The 25,074-nt window shown below is 32.9% G+C and overlaps 1 long non-coding RNA gene across 1 annotated transcript; it reads right to left on the bottom strand.

The window, feature by feature from the left end:
• Positions 1-18,374: 18,374 nt before the first annotated feature.
• On the bottom strand, positions 18,375-20,384 carry LOC133668881 (uncharacterized). Its single transcript, XR_009833825.1, has 2 exons — positions 20,061-20,384; positions 18,375-19,263 (listed from the first exon to the last, which is right to left on the bottom strand). It is a non-coding gene; the product is annotated as an uncharacterized LOC133668881 (long non-coding RNA).
• Between the last annotated feature and the right edge of the window lie 4,690 nt (positions 20,385-25,074).

The raw sequence follows: 25,074 nt of genomic DNA, 5'->3' as shown, positions 1-25,074 counted from the left end.
ATCTTCTTTGATTTATTTATAGGTCCCTCACACTTTTTTCCCGATGATTTCACTGTATATTCATGAATCTAGTATGCGATACATACATGTCTTTTTTTATTATAAATAAATAACAATAAAAATATGTGCTTTGCTTTTAATTCAAATTTTTCTGATTTATTCACTAATGTCAGAGTCAAAAATGCCATACCTTTTTTTATGTGATATTTACCAATGTCAGAGTTGAAAGTATTTGTATCCGAATATCTATTGGCACTAGAGTTAGGAATATTACAAGTAGACCATTGATAGCACAATACAACAAAACCTTACTAATTTAAGACAAAACCAGTAATGTAGTCTACCTTAGGTAGGACGCTTAAAGTGTGATAATATCTTCCTTTTTGTGTAGCCAGTCCCGTACCATAGAATCTCTGGTGACCAGTTAGGGTTCATAGTGACCATAATACTAGGTGATGACTCATTAAACAAGACCTTTCTCATCTAAAAACAAGATGTCAGAAATCTGTTTTTTGAAAATTGAATTTTTAAAGGTCGTTGCGATGTCGGGTGTGACAGATACAAAGTGTAAAATAAATGCAATTCTAAAATTTGAACTTTAGAATGGTTAGGATTAAACCCGATGAGGTACAGACTCTCTCATGAAGGGAGATCTGCCTTAGACCTTAGAAAAAGACCAACGAATAGAAATCCGACTTAGAAAAACAATCAAACAACAATGTAGCTTACCTTAGATAGATACGTCTTCCCTTTGCATAACCAGTCCCTTACCCAGACTCTCGTAGACCATAGATTCCTAGTAACCTCAATCATAGCTTTATGATTAAATCCAAAATCCATTTCCTTTCCCAACAACAATACCTCTCAAGAGGCACAATAGCTCGCCAGCACTCGACGTTGCCTCGCGATAACCACATTAATGCAAAACTTAGAATGAGAAAAGAACGATCAAAAGATGGCCACAAAGTCTGAGGAAATTATGCATAGGATCCAAAAATAATTGAAGGAAAGAATGGCCAAGTATGATGATCTAGGAAACAAGCATGTGATGTTAAAAAAAGAAGCCATAATTGTTTTAAAAAAAAGGTTTCGAGGATAGGAGATGTTATGACAAAACATTAATAGCTTTCTTAAAAAAAGAAAAGGATCACAACATGATGAGGTTGGATATTGAAAACGAGAAGAACAAATTGAATAGTCACAGTACTGAGAAAGAAGAAGCTTAAGAGGTCAATATAAGGCTCGAACTGATGATGAAAGAGAAGCAAGAAGGGCAACCGAGTCAGACATGAAGGAGTATAAAAATATAGTAAATTTCTTGAGAGATCGGGTCTTTATAGTCTAATTTAAGCTAAAAGAAGCTAAAAGAGCAATACTTAGAGTCTGAAGAAGAGTTGAGGGAGTTAAGACAAAAATTCAAGGAGTGGCAAGATCATATTGGTCACTTTGATGTACAAATGAACACGAAGATAGTTAAGCTCAACATTGAACGTGAAGAACTTCAAAGGGATAGGAACCTGTTTTAACAACTAGAGAAGACAATTCAGATATTGATAAGAACAACGAGTCGCTGGATGTAAGAAACAATGCGTTGCTTCAAGATAACAATTTATTCCAATACAAAAATGAGTAGACAAACATGTTGATTGATATGGTGGCTTAAAAGGCAAATGCGTTGCGAGTAAAGGCCTTTATGATCTGCAACAATGTTGACAAGTATGAAGAGTATTTGAGTAAAGTTTCAACTTTTATCATAAATATAGCCACTATAAGGGTGACCTTTGAGAGTGACTAAAGATATATATGATTCTTATTCTATAATGTAAACTCTTTGTATGAACTATTTGCTCTTGATAAATGAAAAAGGGCTTAGACCCACTATTTAAAGTACTTTCTAATGTGTATGGAATTAAACCAATTTGAGGACTCAAGAAAAAATCTCTTCAAATCTATTAGACTATGAATTCCACTCATGCTCGATAAGGAAGTCATGGATTAGCCCTTTAAATAAGTTAATCCATATCTGATGCACATGTATATACACTTGCATTCATACGCATGCATACATTCATATCTTAGAGTTTAAATGTTATAAGTACATTCCACGTTGAAATATAAGTCCTTGAAAAGCTCAAATTCGTAGAGTTTACAACACTCGACTTCAATAAAGAAATATAGAAGATGAAGAACGTGCTCAATGTAATGTTCATTTCAAAAAAGAGTTGGATTCCCTGAATGTTAGCATGGATCACATCACTAGCTTGCTCGAGTAAACGCTCAGAAATACCTATGGTTAAGGCCCATCCAATCAACTCGTCACTTTTGCTCAAACTCAAGCAACAATTCAGTCAGAGGAAAAGGATGGGTGACCAGGGTCAGAAACCCTAGTATGATGCATGATGCAACCATATTATTCAATAGTTTCACCCACATTTAACTAGTGTTTTGCCTATGTTTTATATATAAAATGCCTTGATATTCTTTGTTTTATGTTTTGAAGGCACTTTTGGATGAAAGATGCAAAAAGGAGTAAATTGGAGATAATTGGCAGATTTGACCTTTAGTCAATGTTTTGTGCAGAGCGTGAGCTCTAGAGGTTGAAATGAAGTGATTCCAGTGGAATTAAAAAGGTAACATCCATACCTTTCTGGACATCTAAGGCAAGAAAATAAAATAAGGAAGAGCATGGAAATCGCAGCCTTCAAAGTCAAATCTCGCAATCTGCCAGTGTTGACCTTCGGTCATTCCAACTTGAATATCTAGAGCTACAGAAGTCCAATTGATGCAAACTCAATTTTTTTGGATTCATGACTCAAAGTTATATAAACGCTCAAAATTTCAGCCAAAAACAATGTCATATGAGGGAGATATGATTTTTCAAAGATGACATCTGAATTCTGCCAGCAAACAGGTTTCGTGAAGAAACGAGTCCAAATTACGTTCCGAAGCATCTAAACCGATATCCAAGTTTTTATTTCAGAAATTTAGCTCCTCTAAGTCAAAGCTTGAAGATTTCATGCAAGGCTATTTCTTCTTTTTTAGGAAAATAGTTATTGAAGTACTTAAATGTAAACAGTCTACTTAATGGAGGACTATTTTGTAAAATAGAGACCTAGGGTTTCCTAGGATATAAAAAGAATGAGAGAAGAGAAATGGGGCAGCCAGCCAAGGAGAGAAAAACACCCCTTTCCTCTAAGAAACCCTAAATTATGCATTCTTCCTTCTTTTTGATTAGTTGTTCAACAAACATGCAAGGCTAAACACTTTTTCTTGGTTGCAAGGACACGGAAACCTTCGGATTTCAAGAACTGTGAGATTTATGTTACCTTTTCTTTTTAGTTTATATGATGAATATGTTTGTTCTCCTATGCTTATTTTTCCTATGATTGTTTATTTTAATTGCTAGAGCGGACTCTAAGTTATTATTGTAGACAATTTATTGTTAAGTTTGATATCAAAACTGGAGTTGTGGTATATGAATTTGTGAAGCAACTGAGTTTAATAATTGTGGCGGATCTACGTTATTAATCTTAGGGAGAACATTCAATCAAATCAAACATAGACTGCGGACAGTTATGTTTTCTTGATTAATCAACTTATCTAGTTCTTAAGGCTGCCATTGAATTAAATTACTAGTGCGGACACTGTGGTTGTTTGATGGTTAGGGCTAGTTATACGGCGGATCCGTTAACTAACCAATGTTAAGAAGAGATAAATATTCAGAATATAAATTGATGTTTCGTTTCCATGATCAGTTTTGATTTCTGTAGGTGGATGTGTGCTTGTGACCAAGGTTTGTTCTCTTGATAATTTTCTGATTTTATTAAATTTAGTTTGATAGTTTTCTGTTTTCTTTTGCTTTAGCCTAGATAACGTCCAAACCCCCCCCCCCAAATTATATATCATCTAGCATAAAAATTTAACTTGAATCTTCCTCGTGGGATCGACCCCTTGCTTGCTCTATACTATCTTGTGTGTTGTGTTTGAAGCTAGGGTAATTAATTTGTGCGACCGCGACATCGCAACAAATTTTGGCGTCGTTGCCGGGGAAGTAATTTTAGTTGATTCTTGTGCTATTATTTTTTATTTGCTGTGATTGTTATTTCTTTTTCTGAAAAAAAAAACAGAATTTTTGTTTTCTGCGGTACTGTTCATTACGGCAGCGGTACTGTTCAAAACATATTTTTTGGTGGAATTAGGTATCGGCCATTTGTTTCCTGAAGGAAAACGACGTTCTAAACAGGACTAGTGGTACACCACTAGCCCCACCCTATCGAGGCCAAATTCCGCTGTTTTCTAGGGTTTTTAGGCAGTTTTTGTTTTCTACCGTAGGATTTTCGTACAATTTGCATTGTTTTCGATCTCTTGTGTGGTTGGTTTATTTTGAGTTTTCTTGATGATTTATGCCAGTAACCCGTTCTACTAATCAAAGTCAAGTGCATTTGGATCTCGAAATAGAAAAAACTTTACGCAGGTTACGAAAGGAAGCTCGCCTTAACACCATGACTGTTGCACGACAACAAACACTCAAGGAGCTTGCTGCTCCTAACGTGGAAAATCAGCCATTGTGCATAAACATCGACAATAATGTAAACTTTGAGCTCAAATATGGTTTTATACATTTGCTACCAACTTTCAATGGTCTTGCAGGAGAAGATCCTCATACTCATCTCAAGGAATTCCATATGGTTTGCGTTGGCATAAAACCGAATGGAGTTGATGAAGAACAGGTTAAGTTGAAAGCTTTCCCTTTCTCTTTAAAAGGGGCAGCAAAGGCATGGCTTTTCTCCATTCTACCAGGTTCAATTGGAACGTGGAATGGCATGAAGAAGATCTTCCTTGAGAAGTATTTCCCAGCATCTCGAGTTGCCAATATAAGGAAAGAAATATGTGGGATTCAACAATCTCATGGAGAGACACTTTCCGAGTATTGGGAAAGATTTGAGCAACTGTGCATTCAATGCCCTCATCATCAAATACCCGATCAGCTGCTCATTCAATATTTCTATGAAGGATTGATGCCTACTGACCGTAGTATCATTGATGCTGCAAGTGGAGGGGCATTGGTAGATAAGACACCCGAGGCTGCACGCCAATTGATCTCAAACATGGCAGCCAACTCGAAACAGTTTGGCACTCGTGGAGACTTCGCAAATAAACGAGTAAATGAGATAAGTATTTCTAACCTTGAGAATAAAGTTAATGATCTTACTTCTCTTGTGCGTTCTTTGGCTTGTGGCAATGTACAGCAGGTGAAAGTTTGTAGCATATGCTCCTTACAAGGACATGCTTCGGATATATGCCCAACAATGCAAGAAGACTACATTGAACAAGCTCATGCAATTGATGGAGCATTCAACGGACAACCCTAGCGTAAATATGATCCCTTTTCCAACACGTACAATCCCGGATGGAGAGATCATCCCAACTTACGCTACGGCAACCCATCCCAACAAGGCAATCAAGGCCGACAGTTCCATCCCCATGGATTTCAGCCCCAACAAAATTATCAAGCAAGACAACCCCCTCCATACACAAACTCCAATGTATGGGGTCATCATCCAATGATGATCTTCGTGAGATGATGAAAACTTTGGCTTCTAATACTGTTACCTTGCAACAAAATGTCATGTCTTTTCAACAGGAAACAAGGTCAAGTATTCACAACTTGGAGAAGCAAATGGGGCAAGTAGCTTCAAGTGTGGGGAAATTGGAAGCACAAATGAATGGAAAGTTGCCCTCCCAAGCATTGAATCCAATAGAGAATGTTAGTGTGATCATGCTACGAAGTGGGAAAGAACTTGAAGAGAAAAGGTCAAAACAAATTGAGATGGAGGAAGAAGAAGAGATAGAAACCAAATTGAGTACAAAGAAGGAACATCCTCCTCCTCTACAAACTGAAACATCGACCAACACTCCAAAGGTAACTCCTCACTCAATTAATTCCAGTTTTAAAACAATTCCACCCTTTCCTGTGAGTTCTTCTAGGTCAAAGAAAGACGACAAAGAAAAAGAGATTTTAGAGGTTTTTAATAAAGTGGAACTCAACATTCCTTTGCTTGATGCTATCAAGCAAATTCCCAAGTATGCAAAATTCTTGAAGGAGTTGTGTACTACCAAGAGAGCTTTCAAACTGAAAGGTCATGAAACGGTAAGTATGGGTGAAGTTGTATCTGCCGTTGTTCAAAAGAATCTGCCTTTGAAACAAAAAGACCCGGGTGCGTTTATTATCCCATGTGTTATTGGTAATGCTAGTTTTAAAAGAGCTTTATGCGATTTAGGTGCATCCATTAGTGTTATGCCCAAACATGTTTATGATTCTCTTAGTCTTGAGCCTTTGAATAAAACTAGCATTGTAATACAACTTGCGGATCATAGTTTTGTTTACCCACTTGGTGTGATAGAAGATGTCCTAGTCAAGATTGATAGTTTGGTTATTCCATGTGATTTTTATATTCTTGATATGGAACATGATTCTTGTGATTCATCAACCAACACTCCTATATTGTTTGGGAGACCATTCTTGAAAACTGCCAACACAAAGATTGATTGTGGTAAGGATACCTTGTCTATGAAGGTAGGAGATGAAAAAATTGAATTCAATTTTCATGATGCAATGACATATGCTTATAGCAATGTTTATTCTATCACATGTTATGACCAAATTGATAAGTGTGTGCAGCAAGTTTTTGATTTTGATTGTGAGGATGGATTAAGCGTAGCTTTGAGCTATGACTATGATTTTACCAAGATAGAAGAGATGGACAGGTATATGTGTGTTCCCCAAAACATGCATGAATCAGCATTGGCTTTGCAAGCTTTGCAAACTGTTCCCCATGATGCAGGAGTCATTCACCCCATCATAGACAATGAATGGGTGGCGCCTATCCTTTTGGTGCCCAAAAAGATTGGAATTACATTGGAAGAAATACGAAATGATGCTTATGAGAATGCTAGGATTTACAAAGAAAAGACTAAGAATCTTCATGACCAAATGCTTACAAGAAAGGAGTTTCATGTTGGAGACAAAGTCCTTCTTTATCATTCGCGTTTGAAACTTTTTCCTGGAAAATTGCGCTCTTGTTGGATTGGACCCTTTGTTGTTTCTAATGTTTTTCCTTATGGTGCAGTTGAAATTACAAGTTTAGAAACCAACAAAGTACTCAAGGTCAATGGGCATCGTTTGAAACCTTTCTATGAAGGTTGGACGGTAGAACTCACCGCTTCTATAGAGTTAGCTGAACCAATCTATGAAGAATGAGCATGCCATATGTCAAGCCAATGACATAAAACAAAAGCGCTTACTGGGAGGCAACCCAGCACACAAAAAAAAAAACAGATTTGCTTTCTTTTTCCCTTGTCTTTTATTTTTCGCATTTTACTTTATTTTTGTCATTCTCCAATATTCCTTTTCTTTTATTTCAACATTGAGGACAATGTTATGTTTTAAGTGTGGGGGTATTGGGAGAATGTTGGTTTTCTAATTTTGGTTTTCTTTGTTATTTTTCAAAATAAAAAAAAGTATGTTTGATCTTTTGAACTCCCATTGGTTTTTGAGAATATGAGTATTATGTATGAGAATTAGTTGAGATAGATGAAGATATAAATCAAATGAAGGAGTGTGCATGCAAGTTTTAAGGTTTAATTGGTTTAGGGATTGACTTTGAGAATATGCCATGTTGACTTTATAGTGTTATACCAATGCAAGCTTTTGAGCCTTCAACATTATATTCTTTGATTGTGCCTTCTTTCAATGATATGTATCTTTAGAACTTGCTTCATATCTTGTTGAGATTACATTCATATTACATACATACATGAAGATGATAAAGGCATTAGGAATTTTAACCACTTGAGCCTAAAAGCCAACCTAAAGCATATTATCCTTAGTGAGCCCCTTTTGAGCTTGTTTATCTTTTCTTTGCTTTATCCATGTATAAGCCTTAACTTTCTATATGTTTTCCTTTTCCCCTGGCCAAGGATTAGTAGAGCATATACTGATGATATCTCATGGAATTATGGTTGGAAATTATGTGAAAAGAAAGAAGAAGTGATGCTTGATGAAAAGATGGGCAAAGTTGCCAAAGGTAAAAAAAAAAAAAAGGAAAGAAAAAAAAAAGAAAAAGAAAAAGAAAAAGAAAAAAGTGTTCCTTTATGTTCTTAAGATTTTATATTGAAAAATCTTGAAATCAAAAGAAGTTAAGCATTGGTGATTAAAGATGGAAAATTTATGTGCTTTGATGTAATATCTTGTTTGAAATATCATTTTTCAGAATGCTCTACTTTCTTTGGTTTGAACCTTTTCTTTTACTCTCTTTTACCTCACCTTAACCTTAGCCCCATTACAACCAGAAAATAAGACCTTTTGATTCATGCATTGTTTGTAATATGTTAGTAATGGAGATGAGATTGAAGAGCAAGTTTATGGTAGAACATATTCATTGATTGAATTTGAGAGATTTAAACACATAAGCCTTAAACACGTGAGTGTTGGAGTGTATATCAATGAGAGGACCTATCACTTTGGCATGGCATAGATTTCATTTAAATCCCGACGATTAATTAAGTTTTGAAGTTTTCATGTAAATAAATTCATGAAAATTTATACTCTTTATCCTTCTTAATTGTGTTCTTGTTTATAATACATATATTCTTGGATATTGATGGGAGATTAGAAGATTAGTCATAGTGATTTCATTTAATTTAACTTCAATTTGGTTTTACCTATCCTTTCTCGAGGACGAGCAAGAGGTAAGTGTGGGGGTATTTGATGCAACCATATTATTCAATAGTTTCACCCACATTTAACTAGTGTTTTGCCTATGTTTTATATATAAAATGCCTTGATATTCTTTGTTTTATGTTTTGAAGGCACTTTTGGATGAAAGATGCAAAAAGGAGTAAATTGGAGATAATTGGCATATTTGACCTTCAGTCGATGTTTTGTGCAGAGCGTGAGCTCTAGAGGTTGAAATGAAGTGATTCCAGTGGAATTAAAAAGGTAACATCCATACCTTTCTGGACATCTAAGGCAAGAAAATAAAATAAGGAAGAGCATGGAAATCGCAGCCTTCAAAGTCAAATCTCGCAATCTGCCAGTGTTGACCTTTGGCCATTCCAACTTGAATATCTAGAGCTACAGAAGTCCAATTGATGCAAACTTAATTGTTTTGGATTCATGACTCAAAGTTATATAAACGCTCAAAATTTCAGCCAAAAACGATGTCATATGAGGGAGATATGATTTTTCAAAGATGACATTTGAATTCTGCCATCAAACAGGTTTCGTGAAAAAACGAGTCCAAATTACGTTCCGAAGCATCTAAACCAATATCCAAGTTTTTATTTCAGAAATTTAGCTCCTCTAAGTCAAAGCTTGAAGATTTCATGCAAGGCTATTTCTTCTTTTTTAGGAAAATAGTTATTGAAGTACTTAAATGTAAACAGTCTACTTAATGGAGGACTATTTTGTAAAATAGAGACCTAGGGTTTCCTAGGATATAAAAAGAATGAGAGAAGAGAAGTGGGGCAGCCAGCCAAGGAGAGAAAAACGCCCCCTTCCTCTAAGAAACCCTAAATTATGCATTCTTCCTTCTTTTTGATTAGTTGTTCAACAAACATGCAAGGCTAAACACTTTTTCTTGGTTGCAAGGACACGGAAACCTTCGGATTTCAAGAACTGTGAGATTTATTTTACCTTTTCTTTTTAGTTTATATGATGAATATGTTTGTTCTCCTATGCTTATTTTTCCTATGATTGTTTATTTTAATTGCTAGAGCGGACTCTAAGTTATTATTGTAGACAATCTATTGTTAAGTTTGATATCAAAACCGGAGTTGTGGTATATGAACTTGTGAAGCAACTGAGTTTAATAATTGTGGCGGATCTAAGTTATTAATCTTAGGGAGAACATTCAATCAAATCAAACATAGACTGCGGACAGTTATGTTTTCTTGATTAATCAACTTATCTAGTTCTTAAGGCTGCCATTGAATTAAATTACTAGTGCGGACACTGTGGTTGTTTGATGGTTAGGGCTAGTTATACGGCGGATCCGTTAACTAACCAATGTTAACAAGAGATAAATATTCAGAATATAAATTGATGTTTCGTTTCCATGATCAGTTCTGATTTCTGTAGGTGGATGTGTGCTTGTGACCAAGGTTTGTTCTCTTGATAATTTTCTAATTTTATTAAATTTAGTTTGATAGTTTTCTGTTTTCTTTTGCTTTAGCCTAGATAACGTCCAACCCCCCCCCCCCAAATTGCATATCATCTAGCATAAAAATCTAACTTGAATCTTCCTCGTGGGATCGACCCCTTGCTTGCTCTATACTATCTTGTGTGTTGTGTTTGAAGCTAGGGTAATTAATTTGTGCGACCGCGACATCGCAACCCTTGCAACTGTAGATGTATTCACCAATGAATCTCAAAAGACAAAATCGTCTAATGATATTGATTAAGATAATGTGGCAATATTAAAAGCCAAAATAAAGGCTATCAAGAGGTGGATTTGTATGATCCCGTGCAAGCCGTGAAAATATGTCTAGTCAAGAACATGGTTTTATCAAAAACAGTTTGTGTTCCCAAGTTCATCAAATACACCAATGCTTAGTGTCCTGTCACCCACCTCAAATTTTATTGTAACAAATGGTAGAAGTAGTGAGTGATGAAAAACTACTGATGCATTTATTTTAGGATAGTTTGAGTGGGGCAACGTTGAGCTAGTATATAAGACTAGATAACATGAAGATCTAAAGTTGGAAAGATCTGGTGGATGCTTTCTTCTAGCAATATAAGTACAATATGAATATTGCCCCTAACAAAACCAGTCTATCTCATTTGGAGAAAGGGGATAAAGAAAATATGATAGAGTATGCTCAAAGATGGAGGGATATACCTGTTCTTGCGCTATTGCAGTCACAAAATTAATTACCCTAACTTAAACAAGCAAGATAGTATAGAGCAAGTAAGGGGTCGATCCTACAAGGAAGATCTAGTTTAGGTCTTTATGCTAGATAATTTAGAGCTGGGGGGGGTTTTGAGGTTATCTAGGCTATGCTATGGTAAATAGAAGAAAACAATCAAGCTAAATTAAATAAATTTGAAACTTATCAAGAGAAAAACCTTGGTCTCAAGTAAACGTCCACTACGAACAAAACTAGTCACTAAAATGATACGTCAATTCATATTTTGAATATCTATCTTTCCTTAAAAATTAGTTAGTTAACCGATCCTCAGTGTAACTAACCCTAACCATTAAACAACCATAGTGTCCACACTAGTAATTTAATTCAATGACAGCCTTAAAAACTAGATGAGTTGATAAATGTAGACAACATAATTGTCGGCAATCTATGTTTAATTTAATTAAACGTTTTCCCTATGATTTAACAACATAGATCCACCATAATTATTAAAATTAGTCGCTTCATAAGTTCAAATATCACAACTCTGGTTTTAATAGCAAATTAGTAGTAGATTGGTTTAGAATAATAATTTAGAGTCCGCTCTAACAATCAAACTAAACAATCATAAGAAATAAACATAGAAAAACATTTATACTCAATATATAAACTGAAAATAGAAGATACAATAGATCTCATAACTTTTGAAATCTAAAAGTTTCTATATCCTTTCAACCAAAAAAATTAACTTAGCCTTGTATGTTTATTAAAAAACTAATGAATAGGACAAATGAGAACATAATTTCGGGTATCAAAGAAAAGAGTGGAGTTTTCTTCTTCTTTCTGGCCTCACCTCTTTTTCTTTCTCTCCTTATTTTTATTTGAGAGGAAACCCTAATCCCCACATCCCTCCAATCCATTTGTATTCTCCCTAAAAAAAATATAAAAACAGTCTTCTCTAAAGTAAACAATCTACTTTTAAGTAAGTTGGACTTATTTCTTTACAAAACCTGTTTATTGGTAGAATTTATAGGCTGTCTTGGAAAACTTATATCTCTCTCATATAAGCTCTTTTTATGCTAAAACGTGGTAGGATCATAGTCTTAAAGTCAGGAATCCAAAACAATTGAGTTTGCACTAACGAACTTCTCTAACTGAAGATATTTAAGTCGGAATAGAATATGGTCAAAATTGACAGAATGTAAGAATTGTCTTTGAAGTCTGTGATTTCCATCCTCTCTTTTTTTCTTGCCATATATTTATAGAAAGGTATGGATGTTAGCTTTCTAATTCCATTAGAATCACTTCATTTCGATCTCTACAACTCAAGTTTTGCATAAAACATCGATCAGATGTCAAATCTGTCAATATTCGACATAGGTTGGAACATGGTCTGAATTTTATCTCCAACTTACTCCTTTTCGAATCTTACATCCAAAAGTGCATTCAAAACATAAAATAAAGATTATCAAGGCATTATATATAAAATATGAACAAAATACTAGGTAAATATAAGTAATATCGAATAACATTGTTGCATCAAATATCCCCACATTAAGCTCTTGCTCGTCCTCAAGAAAGGAGAGATGAAATCAAAATTGAAGAAGTCCAATGCGTAAATAAAAAAATAAAAAAATAAAAAAATAAAAAAATAAAAATGACTAATCTCTTAATCTCCCATTAATGTCCAAGAGTATATGCATTATAAACAAGAATACAATCAAGAAGGATAAAACATAAATTTTAAGGAATATATTTACATGCAAACTTCAAAACTCAATTAATCATTGAGATTTAAATGAAATCTATGCCATGTCAAAATGATAGGTCCTCTCATTGATATACACTCCAATAATCACGTGTTTAGGGTTTATGTATTTAAATCTCTCTAATTCAATCAATCAATATGTTCTACCATAGGCTTGCTCTTTAATCTTATCTCCATTACTAGAATATTACAAGCTATACATGAATTAAAAGATCTTACTTTTCGGTTGTAATGGGGCTAAGGTTAAAGTGAGGTAAGAGAAAGGAAAATAAAAGGTTAAGACTAAAGGAAGTAGAACATTCTATAAAAATTAAATTTTGAAACATGATATCTCATTAAAGCACACAAATTCACCATTTTTAAGAACTAATACTTAACTTCTTTTGATTCTAAGATCCATCAACATGGAGATTTCAGAATACAATGGAACAACTTTTTTTTCTCGAATAATCTACCTTTGGCAACTTTGCCCATTCATTACATCAAGTATCACTTTTTCCATATAATTTCCAACCATAATCTCATGAGATATCAACAAGTATATGCTCTACGAATCCTTGGCTAGGAGAAAAGGAAAACATATAAAAAGTTAAGGCTTACAACATGGATAAAACAAAGAAAAGATAAACAAGCTCAAAAAGACTCACAAAGGGTAATATGCTTTGGGTTGACTTTTTGGCTCAAGATGGTAAAATTCCTAGTGGCTTTATCATCTACATGTATACATGTAATGTGAATATAATCTCAATAAGATATGAAGCAAGTTATAAAGATATATATTAATCAAAGAATGCACGATCAAAGAATGCGATGTTGAAAGCTTAAAAACTTACATTGGTATAATATTATTAAGTCAACATGGTATATTTTCAAAGTCAATCCCTAAACTAATTAAACTTTAAAATTTACATGCACACTCATTCATTTGATTTATATTTTCATCTATCTCAACTAAATCTCATACATAATACTCATATTCTTATAAATTAATGATAGTTCAATAGATAAAACTTAATACTTAAAGTGAAAAACATAAATATTTTTTTTTGACATAGAAACAATAAAGAAAACAAAAACTCTCTAAATACCCCTACACTTTAAACATAATATTGTCCTCAATGTTGAAATAATAATAATAAAAAGAAATATAAGAAAATGACAAACATAAAGTAAAATGCGAAAAATAAAAGATAAGGGAAAACAAAAGCAAATCTGAATTTTTTTTTGTTAGGTTGCCTCCCAGTAAGCGCTTTTATTCTATATCATTGGCTTGACACATCGCATGCTCATACCTCATAGATTGGTTCAACTAACTCAATGAAAATGGTGAGTTCTGTCGTCCAATCTTCACAAAAAGTTTTCAATCGATGTCCATTGAATTCAAGCACTTTGTTTGTTTCTAAACATGTAATCTTAACTGCATTATAAGGAAAAATATTAGAAATAATAAAGGGTCCAATCCAATGAGAATGCAACTTTCTAGAAAAAAAGTTTCAAACGTGAATGATAAAGAAGGAATTTGTCTCCAACATGAAACTCTTTTCTTGTAATCATTCGATTATGAAGACTTTTGGACTTTTCTTTCTAAATCCTTGTATTCTTATAGGCGTCATTCTGTATCTTTTTCAATTATTGCAATTGTAACTTCCTTGCAATCTCAGCAGCATCATAATCAAAATTCAATTGCTTAATGGCGTAAAAAGCTTTGTATTCAAGCTTTACTGGTAGATGACATGCTTTCCCGTAAATCATCCTATAAGGTGACATTCCTAAAGGTGATTTATAAGCAGTCCGATAAGTGCAAAGTACATCACTAAGTCGTAGACTCCAATCTCGCCGATTAGGTTGCATTGTTTTCTCCAAAATGGACTTGATTTTTTTATTTGAAATTTCAGCTTGGCCATTTATTTGATGATGGTAGGTTGTGGAAGTCCGATGAGTCACATGGTACTTACGTAGTAATGCTTCCATTGAACGATTGCAAAAATAAGTGCGACGATCACTAATGATAGCTTTGGGGATTCCAAACCTATCAAATATATAAGTTTTGACAAAATCTAAAACAACTTTAACATCGTTAGTTTGTGTGACTTTCGCCTCAATTCATATGGACATATAATCAATAACAAGAAAGATATAAAGATTACCAAAAGAAGAAGGAAATGGACCCATAAAATCAATACCTTAAACATAAAAAATTTCATTTAGAAGAATATTAATTAAAGGCATTTGATTCTTATAAGTGATATTGCCAGTTCTTTGACATTTTTCACATGATTTGCAAAAATGATATGCATCCTTAAAATAAAAAGCCAATAAAAACCACTTTCAAGTACCTTATTGGCTATTCTTTTTACTTCAAAATGCCCACCATAAAAATGAGAATGACAAAAAGTGATAATGGAATGGAATTTATCCTATGGTACACATCTTCTAACTACTTGATCTGCACAAAATTTTCATAGATAAGGAGTGTCCCAAAAATAATATTTAGCATCAGCTCATAGCTTATCTTTTTGGGATTTAGACAAACCTGAAGGGAATTCTTTAGTGACTAAATAGTTCACCAAATCAGCATGTCATGGTCTTGCAGAGGAATGTAACACATAAACTGTTTATCCGGGAATGTTTCTCTTACCTTTTTGGTTTGTATATCCTTGGTTTGTAGCTGGCTCAAGTGATCATTTATATGATTCTCGATAACTTTTTTTGTCTTTGATCTTAAGATTAAAATCTTGTAAAAGCAAGATCCAAATAATCAATCTTGGTATCGATTCCTTTTCTTCAAAAAATACCTCAAAGCTGTATGGTTAGTAAAAACAACAACTTTTATACCAAGTAAATAGGACTTGAATTTTCTAGAGCAAAACACATTGCAAAAAGTTATTTTTTAGTTATATGGTAATTACATTGTGCTTCATCCAACATGCGGGAAGTATATGCGATAACATGCAAATTCTTTCTTATTCTTTGCCCAAGTACAACCCCTACTGCGTTATCACTTGCATTGCACATTATCTTGAAAGGTTTATCTCGGTTTGGTGGTTGCATGATGGGGCAGATGTGACAACCCTCCTAAGCTTATTATGGGCATTTTTACAAGCTTGATCAAACACAAAATCCATTTTTTTTGCTAACAATTTGCACAAGGGTGTTGTAAACTACAAGCAATCTTTGATAAAGCATCAATAGAAACATGCATGGCCAAGAACAGAACGAACGTCCCTCACGTACGAGGGGTAAGATAATGATGAAATAACATTTATTTTAGCTTTATCAACCTCTAAACCATGCGAAGACACAACATGCCCAAGAACTATTCGTTGTTCTACCATAAAATAACACTTTTCATAGTTTAAGATAAAGTTAGTTTCAATGCATCTTTTCAAGATTAAAGATAAATTTTCTAAACACTTATCAAAAGAATCACCATACACCGTGAAATCATCCATGAAAACCTCAATTATTCTTTTAACATAATTAGAAAAAATACTTATCATGCATCTTTGAAAAGTTATGGGTGCATTACACAGACTGAAGGGCATTCTTATATATGCATATGTACCAAATAGGTATGTAAAGGTAGTCTTTTCTTGATCTTCAAGATTGATAACAATCTGATTATATCCACTATATCCATCAAGAAAGCATTAAAAAAGACTTACCTACTAAGCGTTAAAGCATTTGGTCCATAAATAGTAATGGGAAGTGATTTTTGCGTGTAGAAAGGTTAAGCTTTTTATAATCAATACACATTCTCTAACCACTCGAGATGCAAGTAGGAATGAGTTCATCATCTTTGTTCTTTACCAACATGATTCTAGTCTTTTTGGGCACCACATGGATTGAAACTACCTACTTACTGTCCGTGATAAGGTAAATAACTCATGCATCCAATAGTTTTAAAATTTCAGCTTTCACTACCTCCATCATCAGCGGATTCAACCTCCTTTGCATTTTCCTTTTTTGGTTTTGCATCGTCCTCTAATAATATATGATGCATACATATTGAGGGACTAATGCCCTTGAAGTCAGCTAAAGTCTAGCCAATGATTGTTTTGTGACCGTGCAATAATTTAACAAGCTTTTCTTTTTGCGTACTTATCAAACCTTTTGCTATGATAACAAGGAGTGTATTATTGTCGCTAATGAATACACACTTAAAATTATAGGGCAAAGGTTTCAATTCTAACTTGGGTGCCTGTAAAATAGATGACAAAAGCTTTTTATGTGAAAGTACTAAATCAACAAAAACATTACCAGAGGGGGTGGTTTGCAAAGCGAAGATTGATTCTTACATGTTTTGGGGAACATATGTGTTGCTCTCCATCTCCTTTATCTCAGTAAAATCAACATTATAGCTCAATGCCACACTTAATCCGTCCTCGCAATCAAAATCAAGAACTTGTTGTACACACTCATCAATTTGGTTATAGCATGTGATAGAATAAACATTGTTGTAAGGATATTTCATTGCGTCATGAAAGTTAAATTCAATTACTTCATCTTCTACTTTCACATACAAAGTATCCTTACCACAATCAATTTTAGTGTTGACAGTTTTCAAGAATGGTCTTCCAAACAAAATAGGAGTGTTGGTGTTTGAAGAATCATAGAATATAAAGTCGCATAGAATAACCAAACAATCAATCTTGACTAGGACATCTTTTATCACACCATATAGATAAACAAAATTATGATCCGCAAATTGTATTACAATACTAGTTTTAATTAAAGGCTCAAGACTAAGAGAATCATAAACATGTTTAGGCATAACACTAATGGATCTACCCAAATCACATAAAGCCCTTTTAGAGCTAGCATTACCAATAATACATAGGATAGTAAACGTATCTGGGTCTTTTTACTTTAAAGGAAAATTCTCTTGGACAATAATAGATACAATTTCACTTATACTTACCGTTTCGTAGCCTTTTAGCTTGTAAGCTCTTTTGGTAGTACACAACCCCTTTAAGAATTTGGCATATATGAGGATTTGCTTGATAACATCAATCAAAGGAATGTTGAGTTTTACTTTCTTGAAAACCTCTAAAATCTCTTTATCTTTTTCCTTTTTCTTGAACATAGAAGAACCAAAAGGAAAGGGAGGGGTTTTCCTGAAACTGGAATTCACGAAGTTAGGACTTACTTTTGGAGTATTGGTGTTTGTTTCAATTTATGGAGAAGTAGATTATTTCTTCTTTATACTCAGTTCGATTTCTATCTCCCTCTCTTTCTCCACTCAATTTGTTTCGACCTTTACTCTTCAAGTTCTTTCCCACATTGCAACATGATCACACTAACATTCTCTTTTGGATTTAATGTTTGGGAGGACAGTTTTCCAGTGATTTGTGCTTCTAATTCCCTATACTTGAAGTTACTTGTCCTATTTGTTTATCTAAGTTATGAATAATTGACCTTATTTCCTGTTGAAAGACATGACATTTTATTGTAATGTTAGTGTTAGAAGCTAAAGTTTTCATCATTCACAAAGATCATCACTCGATGACCCTATAACATTGGAATTTGTAAATGCAGGGAGCTGTCTCACTTAATAATTCTACTGGGTTTGAAATCCATGGGGGTAGAACCGGCGGCCTTGATTGCCTTGTTGAGGTAGGTTTCCATAATATAAGTTCAAGTGATCTCTCCATCCATAATTGTAAATATTAGAAAAGGGATCATACTTACACTAGGGTTGGCCATTGAATGCTCCATCAACTGTATTAGCTTGTTCAATGTAATCTTCTTGCATTGTTAGACACATATCCTAAACATGTCCTTGTAATGAGAATATGTTACAAATTATTTCGAGTTGGCTACTATATTTGAGATCAATTGGCGTGCAACCTTTGGTGTTTTATCTACCAACACCCCTCCACTTGCCGCATTAATGATGTTGCAGTCAGTAGGCATCAGTCCTTCGTAGAAGTATTGAATGAGTAGCTGATTGAGTATTTGATGATGAGAACATTGAATACACAACTGCTCAAATCTTTCCCAATGCTTAGAGAGTGTTTCCCCATAAGATTTTTGTATCCCATATATTTCTTTTCTTATTGGCAACTCGAGAGGCAGGAAAGTACTTCTTCAAAAAATTCTTCTTCATGCCATTCAAAGTTCTAATGGAACTTGATCAGGCCTTACCTTTCATTCATATTCAACATGAACTGAGATAGGCTCAATTGATAAGCTGCAAGTAAACTCAAAATCATGAATAATAGGCAAAGAAGCATCAATCTCAATATATACCCTTGCGAAGTCAAGCCTAGTGCACCCCAAAGTCTGCTCATCACATGAAAGAGGTCTCTCAACCATGGTTGACACCTTGCTCAAACCCTTTATTGTCCATTAAGGGAATGGCAAGCTATGTAGTTTCACCTATACTGCCAATCTCTTGATTCTATTCGTATCAAATACGAAGTGGGAATTCCATTGTTGTAGCACAATCACCTTCCCTCCAAACATCCATGACCATTTTTCAAGAACCGAATAGACATCATCGTTAGTTTTGAAATGAAATATCTTGAAACATTTTGTCATCATCTCGACATCCTCCAAACCTTAACTCCTTCATACCTGAAAAGCTAAAACTTTCATGGCAGGATAAGGGATCTTGTAACCAGGGAAAAATCCAACAATACTTCTTTACCATAGCAAATTGCTCTTATTAATAATATCATCCAAGACATCCATCGTTTTCCCTATTTCATTCCTAGGTAATGGTTCCAAGTACACCTTTGATTGTTATTGGTGACTAGAATCTTTTCAGCCCACATTTGTTTCATTTTCAATTTGATCCCTCAAGTTTCAATTGTTTTAGATCAATAAAAGTTTATTTTATTTTTTAAAATCGAGTGACAAAATGTTTTCTCAACACCACATGATTTTCTAATCTAGGTAGTCAAACTAAACCAGTAAGTCTAATCCTAAATAAACCCAAATTTAAAGGAATAAATTGAAAAAAAAATTAAGGGACCAAAATGAAAAAAAGTCAAAGATAAAAAAAAAAAAAAAACATTGTGGAATACTATTTGTTTAATTTGTAGGACACCATTACATATGTGTTCATAGCCAATTAACAAAAACATTTATTGATACAAATATAAAACCAGTTAATAAATGCTTCTAAATTTGTAAACCATTCTTCTATTAATTATTACTCTATATATCATTTTACCAGATAGAAACATCATGCGTACGAATAAGCAACATTAACAACTTGAACAACTTCTGCATTATGCTTCCATTGGTACTTGCCAATATTATTGTCCACTTGAAATCATATTGGATTGTAAATTTATAGCAATAAATCAGCAATTCCAATGTAGTTTTAATATATATGAATTCAAAGTATATATATAAAAATTAGCATTGCCACTACCATTTGACAGCTTCTTGAACATGCTATCCAGCTCCTTCGCAAATCTTTCCATAGTCGGAGTCGGTGAGCAAAGAGTCCCAAGGATACCATTTTCTCCTTTCTTATTCCTGTATGATATCTGAAAGCTTGCCACATTACCCCTGGCAGGCACACTAGACATTGTGAAGTCCATCTCTGCACCAAGGCCTACCCTTAATAACCATTAGATCAGCCACAGATCGCATGCATGTGCACTTCAGTCACACTTCAGATCGAATTCCAATGTAAAGCCTTAATAATTACGAGAAATCTCTCCTGCTGGTGCCATTGCCACTGAGTATGCAGTGCAGTTGCCATGATAACCTCTAGCTAACGGAGGGTTGAATATATTGCGAGCATTGACAATGCATACTATCCGCATCTCATCATTGGGGTTTGGTTGAAGTGCAATAGTTCGACAACTCCACGAAAATGCTGTCAAGACTTCAAATGTAGAGCAATGGCGAAGGTGGAGCAGAGCAGAGTTACGAATAGCTAGCTGATATGTTCGAAGGTCCATAAAAGAATGAACCATGGGCCCTGCTAGTAAATGGAACTCGTGGAGTAAACAGGTTACATGAGGTGGGTTCAGTGTCATCTAATCCATAGTTGACAGGAGTGGTTTTGTCCGGTCACTTCGCACATGGTATGGTTTAGAAGAATGGCAAAGGCAATCACGCGGCATTTAAGACGCATTACCTGTCATTTTATATGACAAACAACCTGATAGTTTTATAATCATCTGCTAATAAAACTTTATGGTTATCTTTTTAAATTGCAATCTTTAGTGTTTCATCCACCGTTAACTTAGTGCATGTAAATGCTTTTATTAAAAATCAACATTCATATATCAATTAGATAAAATCAAATAAAAATTATATCAATTCATGTTTAAATAAAAAACCCTTGAAATCGATATGCAATAATAAAATCAACCTATCTTAAAAAGTCTTAATCGATTATAAAAGCTAAAAAGTATTTGGACAAATATCTAGAAGTTATGATCAATCAAATTGCAACATGAGTTCTAATTTATGTGAATGACAAGAAAATTCAATTCTATTCAGAGTGGTAATTATTGATAAGGTAATATGACTAAGTGGTATAACTTGGTTATAATTTATGTCATTATCAATAAACACGAATTTTAATTTTTATTAGGATTTAATATTCCTTCTTATATGATATAAGTTACATGTTTAGGATAGAAATTAAATGTTTAGATTGAATTCAAATAATATACCAATATAAGTAATGTCATCTAGCCTTGTATGTAATTTTTTTTTTTTTGTGATTTATTCAAAAACATTTTCTCATCATAGCTTTATTTACTTTATTTTACAAGTATTCATTTACTTTCTTATTTTATTTATCCTTTTTCTTTACCTATTTTTGTTCTCATGTGGTGCTCCTTGAATAGATATACCTTTCTTAAAATATGAAATCTTAGAACACGCATATTTCATTTAGTTTTGTGAGTCTGCTACCTATCTCAAACCTGGATTTAGATCCTAATTATTATTTCTCCTTATAATAAGGAAGAAACTATTAATAGGTAACATAATTGATAAAAAGATTAATGATTGATTATCTAATTATTTAATAATTAATCACACACTTATTTATGAGATTAATATATTGGCACACCCGATATAATTAGATTAAGTATTTGTTTCATTAACTAACAATTATGCCATAAGAAAGAATATAGATAAACTTGTCATTGTAACACTCGATGAACAATCAAGAACTTAACAGCAACAAAAAACCAAACTCGAGACACAAACTAAAGTGAATTTAAAGATTGATATATATTTTTTACTTTTATTTTTAACTTTTACCGCAATTAAATTTTATATGACAAAAACGATGAAATAACACGAAAACTAAAACATAAAGGGATATAACCTGATTTTAAAGTTTTACTCTAATACCAACTGATATGAATCTTGTTGATATAAAGATCCAAAAACCTATAGCCAAGTAAGACACTTCCTTATAAAGTTAAGATCAGGTTTGGAATTAAGCTTGATACAAAGATAACTTGTGTCGAGGAATCAAGATTGTAAGTAACCAACCCCAACCCAACACCCAATCAAAATGCGAATGAAAAGTATAAAAGATACCATGAAACATGGTTAACTCTTTGATAATTCAGAGTAGTTTCATGAGGAACCAAGAGTAAAAACAAACTTTTACATATAAGTTTTATTCCTGAATAATCAATCCATTTCTTATTTATTTTCTTAAACTTAAATATAAGCTAAATAAACTTATTTATATTGAGTACAAAATCCTAAACAGTGCTAAAAAATAACAAAAGGGTTCTAAATAAAATAGAAAAAATAATGTTAAATCAACTAGAAATTAATGCAATTCATGTGCAGTAACTTCTAGATCTTCTCGCAAGGCCTTCTCAAATTCCGATTAACCTAAAATTTTAACTCAACATCAAACAAGGCATCCTGAATATTTCACTATGATTTCTATTTGATCCAACTGTTGGATTAAAACTTATGCTTGTTAAAGTAAACTAGCGTATTAGAAAAAATAAGATTAATCCACGTGTAAGTAAGGGAAAAAATGATGAATCTGTAAGTCTTATAGGAAATAAGACCAAAATATCTTGAATTAACTCATTGAATGTCTTTTTAACCTTCTTACCTCTTGAACTTGTAATAGGCCTAATTGACACATGTAATGAATCCTTTGGTGTAGTATGAATTGCGTTATCCTTTTTGTCTTTAAAAGGATTCAATTTCAAATCATCACCTTACTTCGATGTTGACTCACTTTTAGGGTACATATTAACTTGATTTTGCAATTTTAATCTTCTTTATATATAAAAATTTCAAAATAAACCCAACACTTAACTAAATTAAAGAACAAGTTAAAATTCATGACACAGGAACTAGGATAAAAAAAAACCAAACAAACCAAATAAACATAACTCAAGACACAAACTAAACTATATATATATATATATATATATATATATATATATATATATATATATATATAAAACTTTTACCACAACTATGTTCTAGATGACGACAACAATGAAATAATGTGAAAACTAAAATATGAAGGGATTTTAGAGCTTTGCTTCAATACTAGATGTGAACCTTATTGATATAAAGATCTAGAAATCTACAGTTAAGTAAGATAATTCCCAAGAAACCTAAGATTAGGTTTAAAATTGGGCTTGCACAACTATAACCTGTACCAGGACACCAAGACCATAAGTAACTAACCCTCACCCAACATTTATGATTGAGACATGAACAAGAAGTATAGAAGATATCATGAAACTTAGTTAATTCTTTGATAAATTAGAGTAGTTCCGTGAGGAACCAAGAGTAAGAGCAATCTTTCACACACAAATTTTATTTTTGAATAATTAATTCATCTCTTATAATTTTTTTAAAACTTAAATACAAGATAAATAACCCTATTTGCACTAGTTAAAAGAAATCATAAACATGACTGGAAAAATAACAAGAATATATAAAAAAAATAAGAAAAAGAATCCTAAATCATAGGAAACTAATGCAATTCCTGCACAGTAACTTATGGATTTGATCACAAGGCCTTCTTTATTTATGATTGACCTAAAAGTTTAACCCAAATATAAAACAAGGCCTTTGAAATTTATTGGCAAACTTTCAGTGTGATCCAATAATCAAATAAAAGATTATGAATGTCAGAATAAACCTCTACATTAAGAAAATAAGTTTAATCCATGTATAAGTAGAAAAATAAGTTGAATTTACAAATCTTGCAAGAAATAAGATTCAAATATCTTGAATTACCCTATTAAATATCTATTTCACCTTTTTAACTCTTAACCTTATAATAGTCTTAATTGGCATATATAATAAATCTGGTGGTATAGTTTGTATGATATAACATATGGTTGCTTTATTGAGTCCAACTCCACTAGTAAAATTTATTTGTTCCAACTTTTGTGTTCTTCTAGATGTCAAATCCAAGTATTGCAATTTTCCTTTTATAAGAAAAAAACCATCAATCAAATATCTTGAAAAATATAAAAAAATATAAAAAAATGTCACAATCAATGCTAGATTTTTTGTAATTTAACTGAAAAATCAAAAGTAAATGAGTCAGATAGTAAAAGTAGGTTTACATGAGTGACTAAAAACTACCACCATTAGTTAGGATAATGATCAGATTAATTGTAATTGATGTAACTTTTTTTTATTTGTTTAGAAATTGTGATATTTTTTTTTCACTCAAAATGTCTCTTTTCATCGGAATATGTTCTTTATAATTGACATAGCATTTAAGGAAAAAAAGATGTATAACATGTTGTCTATCTCTTATGCCTAAGAAAAAATAGAGCCGAAGTGTGCATGGACTTTTTGTTTTTGTTTAAATGGGGTAGGAACTGGGCCACCAAAGGCTAGGCATCTAACCTTTGTATATTTGTCCCAATATGCACTCTTTTATTTTATTTTTTTGAGTAAATTTCATTAAAATAAACTAAAATATTATCTTTAAGAATAAAATTATATTTCTTTAATAAAATTATTACGTGCTTTTTTTACAAAGCTTCATGATTTGTATTTATTTTTTCTAAAATTTTAACTTTTAGCTTTTATATGTAAATTTGTTTTACTATTGCATGGTTATATAAAAAGAATAGAAAAAAAAAATAGTGTCCACACTGAGGGAGTTGGTCTTTCCCCGCAAGTCAACATTACCCACCTCGGCCATCAAAAGTCCAATTATTGTGTCGTGTGTCAACTTTAAATAGGGTGGCTTCGCTGGCTCTCATAATATTATTATTATTATTATTATTATTATTATTATTATTACTACTACTACTAGTATTGTGTTTCATGCGTAAGCACACCTGTGTTTTTAATAGAGTCAAAAAAGAATGTTCAATTTTTTTATCTCATTGTATTTTTTTATAAATGATTTTTTTAAAAATAAATTTTTTAAACGATTTCACTAATTATCCAATTATTTC

Source organism: Populus nigra, chromosome 12 (genome assembly GCF_951802175.1).
Source record: "Populus nigra chromosome 12, ddPopNigr1.1, whole genome shotgun sequence".
Lineage (NCBI taxonomy): Eukaryota > Viridiplantae > Streptophyta > Magnoliopsida > Malpighiales > Salicaceae > Populus > Populus nigra.
This window is presented reverse-complemented; position numbering and strand designations above follow the sequence as displayed.